This window comes from Paralichthys olivaceus, chromosome 3 (assembly GCF_024713975.1).
Source record: "Paralichthys olivaceus isolate ysfri-2021 chromosome 3, ASM2471397v2, whole genome shotgun sequence".
Taxonomy (NCBI): Eukaryota; Metazoa; Chordata; class Actinopteri; order Pleuronectiformes; family Paralichthyidae; genus Paralichthys; species Paralichthys olivaceus.
In genome coordinates, this window is record NC_091095.1 from 10938149 (window position 1) to 10948872 (window position 10724).

At 41.1% G+C, this 10724-nt stretch overlaps 1 long non-coding RNA gene across 2 annotated transcripts; it reads right to left on the bottom strand.

Annotated features, from left to right (window-relative positions):
* Window positions 1-550: 550 nt before the first annotated feature.
* On the bottom strand, window positions 551-9863 carry LOC138407185 (uncharacterized). 2 transcript variants are annotated; one of them, XR_011240599.1, is made up of 3 exons: window positions 7292-9863; window positions 5724-5864; window positions 551-1029 (listed from the first exon to the last, which is right to left on the bottom strand). It is a non-coding gene; the product is annotated as an uncharacterized lncRNA (long non-coding RNA). The 2 variants fall into 2 exon arrangements; XR_011240598.1 differs by lacking the exon at window positions 5724-5864.
* Window positions 9864-10724: the final 861 nt, after the last annotated feature.

Consider the following 10724-nt stretch of genomic DNA (forward strand, 5'->3'; position numbering starts at 1 on the left):
GATAAGCACAACGCTCTGTAATCTCTCAGCTTATGAAAATTAAATTGACTGATACCATTGTTTGCTCTAATAAGCAAATTGTGCTAACTCTGTGCAACAGGAATGCTCCCAGTCAGGATTCTTGTGATTACTGGGCTTGCACTCTGTGTGTGTATGTGTGTGTGTGTGTGTGTGTGTGTGTGTGTGTGTGTGTGTGTGTGTGTGTGTGTGTGTGTGTGTGTGTGTGTATGTGTGCATACTTACATACATGCTTTGCCAAAAGTATCTGACACAAACCAAGTTTATAAACAGTCCAACCCTGTGAGTTCACGTTCCCTCGAAAAATTCTAAACATAATTTGAAGTTAGTTTGTAATATTGGTTCTAAAGGATGTACACTTTAACTGGCAGCACTAAATTTATTGAGAAAGAATTGTAACCCAGACAATGCTGAGATTAATTTAGTAGAGATGTCAAAATACCAAACTTATTTTAGTCAATCCCGATATCCTGAAACTTCCACAGTTCTCGATATCAATTCGATACCATGGCAAAAAACAAAAACATTTACTACAACCAATGCTCCTTTATTAAAATATTGAACATACAAAAAACAACAGTGTCTATGTAGCCTTCAAGTAATAAATAAAAAGACTACAAACATTATCAAACAGAACATTGGCATAAAGGAAAATTATGAGATTTCAATTATCACATACAGTAGCTCAAGAAACTGTAAGAAAACAATGTACTAACACACAAACACACAAACACACGCCATGACATTGCTAACCCTTGAGTGTTTTCAATGGGGTCATAAGAAAGTAAGAGAAAGTAAAATCCTCTAGTAAGATAAAGCCGAGATAAGGATTGGAGGGTGAGGGGGGCAGAGGTGGATTCCTCTGGGTCTTGTTCCCATCTGTCACAAGAGGAGTCCCGTGCCTCCGCCCGCCTGTCTAACCTGTCCACCCCAACACTGCAGATCACACTGGAATGCAAAGCTGCTCATAACTGGCCTGGCCCCAGAAGACTTTGGCATTCCTCCAGTGGGCTGAGAGATGGAGAGATGAAAGTAGAAAAAATGTGAGTTCAAAGAAGAGGAGAAGAGGGAACGAGGTTCAGACTGAAGGAGGGAGGAGGAGACAGAGACAGTGATTATCTGATAAAGCTCATTAACAGACCGTATGAATCAATCAGATATCACGTAGGTATTGAGTGTACCACTGCTTGTGTATATTTCATCAATACACAGAGTCACTATACTTACAAACATCTACGAATCAATCTTAAGTTCAGAAAGGAAGACTATCTTCTTCCACAACCTCACCTTGAGCCAATCACCTGTAAGATGTCAAAGAATAAAATGGTCTCTTCACCTCCTGTCTTTCAGCTGTCAGTTCAGTATCATGATCGCTGAGTGACCCACATCCACCCACCCACCACCTGAACTGTACCCGGGTTTCTGCTGCGTTCTGAGCCGAATCACACTGCTGCATGTCCTCCCTCCTCCCTTTATGAACTATCCCTTTAAACTGAGGGTAAACTGCCAACAGAGACAATGTTGCTTAGTCGTGGACCAAAGACTTTTGGCCCTGCTCATGAACAGGCTTCAGCCAAGCTTTGTTTTCATGTTTTTCTTTTTGATTTCAATCTGCAGAATTATTGTATTTGATTTTAGCCGTCTGAACACGTCATTCTATTCAGTTTGATTAATCTCCAATCTCCAAATTCCTGTTCCACAAAACTTTGTCAACCCAGAGCTGCAGTAAAACTTCAGAACTCTATGTAAAGCAGAAAAAGGGAGATATTCCTCGAGTTAACACGTGACTCAGAACATGTGGAACGTGTGAGTCTGCCTGCCGTGCTACTTTCAAGCTGCAGTCCGAACGTTGCAGCCTTTGTTACAGAACCACAGATTGGACTGGACAGACAAGAGGCTTTAAATCAAACTAATTAATGAAATGGGTTTCTATAATCCCCTTCCTATATAATCTGTAAATTGCAGAGCTTAAAGGATTCCATCTGGAATCATTATTGTCATTTCCTTCTGCGGCCGGTTCCAGGGATGTGTCAGATTATTATAATTACACACTGTATAATTGGTATGTTGACTTTAAAAAGTGACAAAACCAGAAACTTTTCATGACAAATCATGTTTGCCACACTGGCATTTAGGAAAGGGCTGTGGTGAGACAAACAATGAAAAAGATCATATTTTAGATTAGCCATGTGCAAACTCAAGCTCAGGTGATGCTGTCAGGACTCTTTTCAAAGGAGAACATCTGCAGTGCTTCTAAACAATAGAACACAAGCTTTCAGGGCAACTCCCTTGTAATCTGATCTGCTGAACCACAACCTTACAACACAGACATGGCATCACCTTGATTAGTTTTATAATCCCCCCCCACCCCCAACCTGAAAGAAAGAGACACATTGAGTCAAAGATGAATGAAACGAGAAAATGCAGAGGGTGAATGTAGGTCAAGTTAAATATGCATTAACACAATTTAAAAAACAGCGGCAGCTGTTTTGTGCAGAAGAGATTCAGCACAGGTGAAAAGATGTTTTGCTGCTGTGCCTGGTTTGGTGTCACTTATAACACCTTTAATAAACACTTTGGATTGTGGAGATTACAGTGACAATGTGGAGCATATGCTCGTATTCATTCACTATAGCTGCTTTCAGACATGCACAGATGTGCAGAAAACCTCCCCCTGGGTTCTGCATGTGTGAAAAGCAAACCGTGAGTAAACTCTGCAGCCAATTATCTGGATTATTGCTGCAGGTCATGTCTGAAAATGGCTCATGTGTGTGTCTGCATGTGTGAATGAATAGGTGTTCCTGTAAGCATCTATTATTCATGTTAGAGTGCCAGTATGCACTTGGTTTAAACTTACATACTAGTTTTATTAATCTTTTTGAATGTCCTGTTGTGAAAGTGAAAATGTATTCTGTGGAAATTCCTGTGAGTTTTCATGTTTAAAAATACTAAATATCAACAGCTGCCATCTAAAAATAATAACCAAGGCTGCTATGCATGTTGCCGACTATGTTAGTTTGTTTATGTTTGTGTGTAGTGAGAGAAAAAAGATGGACATGAACACACATACATGTTTACAGAGCGAGCGAAAGAATGTGTGTGAGAATGTGCATGTTTGTTTTGCATGTATCCATGCTCCGTGCTCCGTGTGTCATCTGTGGGGCTCATTGTTGTTGTGCAGAGGCCCTCTGTCTGCAAGAAAAGCAGAAACTCTCTTATCTCTGCGGCTGGATGGGAAACACGGGTTTACAGCATTTGTGTTGCAAGAGCCAGAGCTCAGCACAGAGAAACCTACAAAGCTGACTCTGCCCAATACACAAGCATGCGGTTAAAAATAGACCCAACACAGAGTATCTGCAGCCGCGAGCAGGCTGTCGCTGCAGGTTTGCCTTTTTGGCTACTGTGTGGGAAAAGGAGGTGGTGGGTGCTGTGGTTGGCGGAGCTTAATAAAGACTGTATGGGTCGGAGGGAGATCCTCTGGGTTTTCTGGGTCTGTGTCACTTTTTTTCCACTTTCACTCAAACTCGTGTGACAGGCAGGGTGAAGAGCTTGAAAGAATGATTTCTCTTCATCTGACAACATGATAAAGTAAAAGGAACATCCTGAAAGAGACAAAGCAATTTTTATTTATCTTTGTGGATGAAGAAGATTAGGATTCATTTATCCCATAATAATAGTGTCAATCCTGTTGGTAGAGTAGAAGGAGAAAAGAGAAACTGAAGCCAGGATCTTTATTTGCCATAAAAGCTTTTAATATCTCCCCTCTCAATGTCAGTATTCACATTCACATGAAAATTGGATTAATCCTCCTCTTGGAAAGATTGTGATGTTTTCATCATTTCATGTTCAATGTATAGAAAGACTCGACAAGGGTCCTACACAAGATAATAGGACTGAGCCAGACTGGACCTGTTGCAGTTACATGGCATGTGGATTAACTAAACTGAACAGAACAACAGGAGCAACACAACACAAAGGTTTCCCTAAGTGAAAACCTGACTAGGACAAATCACATAATATCACTGGGCCTTTCATGGTCAATGTGCAAAATCAGAAGTTTGAACACTGTGGAACCTCAAAACACTGTGGCTATAAAACTTTGACGACTCTCTTTTATGGAAAGTAGCTAAGGTTTGTCCCACAAGTTCCCTCGATGTGTTACTAACGTTGCTAAAGGGTCCGTTAACAGAGACTGTAGCAAGTTTTTTTTCCAAGTGCAACGTCCAGCGCAGAAACTCTTAGTAATAGTAAAACTGTCTTACTGGGAGTTTGATCAATACTTGTCTTAGCGTGTGTGTTCCTATACTTATATCTTTGTGAGGACCATTTTGAGCAAAGATCTTACCGAGTGAGGACATTTTTGGAAAGTGTGGACATTTTGGCTGGTCCTCACTTTTTCATTGGGCTGTTTGAGGGTCAACACTTGGTTTTAGGGTCAGAATTAGGGTTAATGTTAAGCATTTAGTTGGGATGGTTAAGGTTAGGGTCTAGGGAGTGTATTATGTCAATGAGTGTCCTCACTAAGATAAGAAGTACAAACATGACAGAGCAATGTGTTTCATAGATAAAACACACACACACACACACACACACACACACACACACACACACACACACACACAGACACACACACACACACACACACACACAAACACACACACACATAGGAAACGTGATGTATAAACAGGCGTCATGGCGGATGGCTGTGGGGCCAGAACAGACTGCTGCACTGAGATGTTTTCCTCGACCTGCACTCTTCAACCTCCCACATCACCTTTGACCCACCATTTTTCTTTTGTCTACCAAAAAAAAGTGAAGCTGCTGTTACTTGTACTTATTAGTCAGTAGTTGCTGTAGAGTAATTGCATCAGATCTACACGACATTATATGGCAGCCAGAATTTTTATTTCTCAGACTTTTCTGGAAATAGTAACGTCATTTGGGAATGAACATATGACAGACATAGAAAATTAAATATATGTAGTAGCATTGTGTCACATTTCAAAACAGGTAGAAACACAACATGTTGAAAATGATTTAACATTTACGCTCGTTTGTTGTACTGCACTAGTTATCTAACTTACAGTAGAGATTGGAAACTAGCGAGAACAGCTAACCTGGAGGAAAAAAGATCCATCTACTGGAACCTTTAACGCACTAACATGTTATATATCAGTAGTTGGATTTATAACAGAAAGTGCACCGGAAGAGCTGAGACTTTCAATCTGAATAGCATTTCATGTTTTTTTGTCAGTTTTATACTGGCCATAGATATTTAGCTTAGCTTAGCAGCGTAGACTGATTCGCTAGAAAACTTATTAAGCTTAGTTTCCCAAAATATCTAATAATTTCTTTAAACACTGTTAAATTAAATCGAGCTAAACATAAAATACTTTAGCTAACAAACAGAAAATAAGGATGCTTTAAGTGGAGATGGTCGCTCTCTTAGCGATGGTCTATTGTTAAAAACCAAAGGCCTCACTTCGACCAGCTAATGGACAAAAATAGCCATCACAGCGCTGTAAACAGGAAACAGGACAGAGGTTTTGGCTCAGTGTGTTTTGGGGAAATGTGATTCTTTAACTTCCTCAGTCCTCTCAGCCCCACATCTCTCTTTCTTTGTCACAGCTCATTCATCAACTCACACACTCGCAATAGTGTAGATAAAGACGGCAGACTGTGTGTGTGTGTGTGTGTGTCTTGACCTCCGCTGGCCAGGATCAGCTGAACCCTCGCACACTCAGGACAACATCATCAGCTGAAGGTGGCGCCGTAACCTTCGGATATTATAAAGTGAACTTCCACTCACACACTGCAGGCGTACAGTCAACAGGATAAGACAATGGCTGTAGGGACATAAATGATTTTCTCGATTATTATGAGCAACACCTCTGAAAATATTTTCACTAATGCAAAAACAGAGCAGGGACGTCTGGAGAGCTGCCAGTAGGGAAGTCTGCGGGAGCTCCAAACACTAGTCCTGTTTACTTTTAATCACTAAACTGACTGTCTTATCTCAGTGATTTAGAAAGAGTGCTGCTGGGGAATACACTCCAGCTCTGTTATCACATCTGACATTCATTCAACCAAATGAACAGACGATGCAGTGCCACCTAAAAGCTTGGGCCAATTAGCATTGTTCTAAAAATAAAATGCTGAAATGCCACAGTCACTCAGATGTTAGTGTTATCTCAGATAAAGATGAAAAACAAAGTTAAGAGGACTGAGATTGAGCCACAGTCAAAAATAAAAAGACAGAATACACATTTTATCAACACAAGGTTTAAAAGATAATAACATCCGAGTCATACACAGAAAATAATATAATTTAGGTTCATCACACTTTAAAGTGTAAGTAAACCAGACATTATCACTTGAGTAGAAGCAGCAAGTAAAGGCCCTGAAATCCTTCAGAGCTCAAAGAGTTTTCATGTTGAGGTCTTCCATCCCTGTGCACATATACATTTTTTCAGTAAAAATAATTGTTATACAAAGAACACTCTGATTACAGCTTGTTTCAGATCTCCAAAGTCTTTCCGATATCAAAACTATTGTTATTCTTTAGCCTGTAATGAAATCCTCTGACTTTAATTTAGACCTTTAACTTACACTTATGTTCCTAAAAGACTTTCCTTGATGCCTAAGCAGTTTTGGAAAAGATTGCTAGGTTGTGAGATGGGTGCTACTTTCTATCCAAAGAGCTCATTATCTCCCATGGGTAATTTACATTGCTTTACCTCATTTATCTCATTTTTCAAGGTGTCAAAAAAGGATAAATAGGAAAAGGAAACACATTGCATGATGTATTTCATGGCTCCAATCCATGCAAACTTAAAGAAGTGATAAAACACACCATAAACACTAATATAAAACAAAAATAGAGTTGAAAGCATAAAAGATAAAAAGCATTGTATCAGACACAGTATATCAATATTGCCTGTAAGTAGGTATCAATTATCTGGGTTGTCTGTAATGAAATTCTCTGACCTCAAGGGCATTTTGAGTAATTGATTGAACGGCCTAATGTGACATAAAAAGTAAAAAAAATAAAATCTTAATTTGGTGCACGTACGTTTACATTTACAAGTAGGCTGCAGGCGGTAGAAATGTGTTTGGAAGTTGCAAATGATAAAAGTTACTCATAGCTGTGAGATGGATGCAGTGAAGAGATTTCCCTCTGGAAAGAACTTCATAAAGTAGCATCAAATAGAGATATTCAATTAAAGTTCAAGTACCTCAGCTTTGTACAGGACTTGACTTAAAGTATACTTACCACCTCCAAATTAAGGGGTGTGATGAAAGAATCCAAGTCAGATTGTGCCACTCCCCTGTCTCCTGTATGCACGTTGGAATATGTTAAAAGTTGTACATGCACATGTGCATGCAGGTAAGCATGCATGCACACTCTGATATACACCCACATACTTCCACACGTGCACAATCCTGTCGCCTCCCTCACCCGGTGGAGCCTGATCTCTGGCTGGCTGCTGTTCTGCATCCTCCTGTGTCTGTACTGATTAGCGGCATGGCTGAGGAAGTCTTACAGGACACAACACCAACAGCACGCTGCTCCAACTTGGCCCGTATGTCTGGGCTATTTCCAGCCGCCGCCTGTGTGGCCTCAGGATGCAGCCCAGAGCAAAAAGAAAGAAAGCAGAAGATCCTGACTCCTATCTACCCGTCTCTGGCTCGTGTCCTCAGTGGCTCCGGAAAATGGGCTCTAAAGGCGTTTGAATCATCGTGGCCTCTGAAGACAACAACCTGGTCATGAACCCTAGAGGTTCGTTTTAAACAGGACAGTAATGGATGACTCTGTCTGATCTGAATCAACACAAAGGGCCATTGATGCTGCAAGAGGCAGGGCCTTGTGATGTTGTTGGAAGTAGAGCTGGCTCAGCTAACCTGAGATTGGGCTTCTTAAACCTCCTTTCAACTGCATTCTCTCTTATGTTTAAGTTTTAATTACATTAATTACTTTGACTTTGATTAGCACTGCCGCCTCACAGCAGGATGGATCCCGGTTCAAATCCCAGTTCAGCCAGGGTCTGTCTGTGTGGAGTTTGCATGTTCTCTCCTTGTTAATGTGGGTTTTCTCCAGGTACTCCAGCTTCCTCTCACAGTCCAAAGACAGATTGGACATTAGGTTGATTGAAGACTTTAAATTGTCCGTAGGCCTGAATGGTTTGTCTCTGTGTGTTGGCCCTGTGATACGCTTGACCTGTCCAGGGTGCACCCCATCTCTTGCCCAACGTCAGCTGGGATTGGCTCCCGACCCCCCACAATCCTCAAAGGATAATCAGTATAGTTCAGTCAGGAATACTATGTCATGTTTTACCCATGACATAGTATACCCATGTTTTACCCCCTGTTGGGTGTAGCAGGCAATGTACCTTTGTTTAGGATCAATATCGTGACCGTGTTTGGACTCGGTGCTAAAAGGTGGAGGCTGGGGTAGTGGGTGGCAGTGTAGCTGTGCAGGGATCATCGGGGATGAGGTCGTATTTAAAGGGACCGCTTTGATGAGAGAATGGGCTGTGATTGTTGGGTGGCTGGTGAGCACCCATAACCATAATCTGTAGCTGACAGCTGAGCACATGACTCTGGGTCCTGCATGTACATACACGATGCTTCATTTGACGGATGGATGATTTTACTTTGATCTGCCTAACAGTCACACAGACTCAAACAGGAAACCTCAAGAGGTGTTGTTTTAGGGAAGTAACATTTCTTTTTCACCGTCCCCACCCACATTTTCTTTACTTAAGAACTGAAGCAGCAACTTTCCCGACACCCTGATCAGCCCTCGCCACTGGCCAATTACGTCACGTCTGCTTTCACGTCAGACCTCTCGCTGCACCTGCCATTAGTGGTTTGCGTTCACAGTAATTAACGTCTTCACTAGAATCCACCACGTGTGTGTGTGGTGCGGCTGAAGGGTGTGTTTCAAGGTGGTGTTTGTGTCGTTTACATGTGGTATTCTTCGAAGCAGCCACTCCTTAGTCAAAGTGAAGTTGAGGCTTCTCAACTACAGGAATAAATCAATGTCTGAGGAAGTTATATGTTGTTATGCTGCCCTGAAGACACTGACCTGATTTTAACTTGAAACAAAACTAAAGAGATCTGCCTGGATGTTTGAAACATGACACATGGGACACTGACTTTGAACCCTGGGAAACATAAAATCTTTTCCACTTCAGTCATTTACAAACATATTTTGGACTATACTGATACTTATCAGTGTTTGCATGAGTGAGTGAGGAAGTGGAGGAACAAGGTGGTAATTCATGTCATTAAGTTAAAGGGCATGATATTACATGACACACAAAAGAACAATACATTTTTGTAAGATGTCAACTTATGAGCACAACTTTCAAGCATTTGTACTTTAAGTAAACCTCAAACAGAGTAACACACTTTTGTGTGGGATTTGTTGACAGAAAGAAATGTATAGAATATGACTATTATGAGATCTGCATCAGCAAATCCCTGCCTTTTATTGCTCTTATGCAGAGAGATGGGTATATGCACAGTGAATAATATTTTATGTTGTGCCTGCTAATGCAAAGGTAATAAAATGAGAATTTCATTAAACAAAATCAGTATCATTGGTGAGTTTTTATCGTTGGCAGTCAACTGTCAGGACGTTCTGCTGACCATAGAAAAAAGTGCTGCATGTCCGCTGCACAGCAGCGTACACTCATAGCAGCACAATGGCAGTGGGCGCTGTTTGACTAATCCAGCATTTCTCACATGCACGCACGCACATATAATGAGGTGTCCCTATTCACATTTTTTTTATGAATTTTAAGTGAATGTACAATATCTAAGTCACCACTCTGTGACCTGATAAGTGACAAATACAATTTCAACAAAATACATTTGTTTTTTTGCTGCACCTATAATTATCCAATATATTAACTTTTTAGGCACCACTCCCTTATAAAGTGAATATTGTTAATATTATCATGTCTGAGACATATTAGACACAGAGTGAGTCAATGGACCTTTAATAGGTCTTAGTGTCAACAAGCATAACACAAATTCTTTGCTCATTTCACACTGATGCTGTGGTCATTTTGTCATCCAGCGCCCTGTTGTTTAATTACCATATGCAATTGTGCCCATTGAAGCACCCCTGGGTGTGTTGATCTTAAAATTAGGTGTGGTCAGGCAAACTCTGATTGGTTTACTGCACGTTATGTCCAGACCACACCCATGATTAACAACGACATTGAGTACAACCCTTTTGAATCATGTATTGGGTGCAGTGATCTTTTGTTAAACTTGGATACACCCTAAAATAAACTTGTGCCAGGTTCTTTAGACCATGGACTGCGATTTTTTAAGTAGAGCCCAAAAAGTTCGATTAGAAGAACGTTGAAAAGACACAAATCTTTGTAGCCAGAAAACAGAGCATTTCTGAAATAACAAGACTTGACAATGCTACAGTTAGCAGTGCACTGCACTGTATGACAAGTATACTTGTTATTTTTATTTACAAGATTTACATGTTGTGGCAGTTGACCATACACACACAGAGCCACACACAGCCAGAGACCAAGGAGATGGCCAGGAACAGTTGGGTGCCGCCACATGGGAGCCGTTGACCCAGGAACCGCTGTGCGCGATCCATGAACCATTGGGCGCCACCACACGGGTGCCATTGACCCAGGTGGAGGTGCTCTGAGCCACCTCTGTGTCCACAC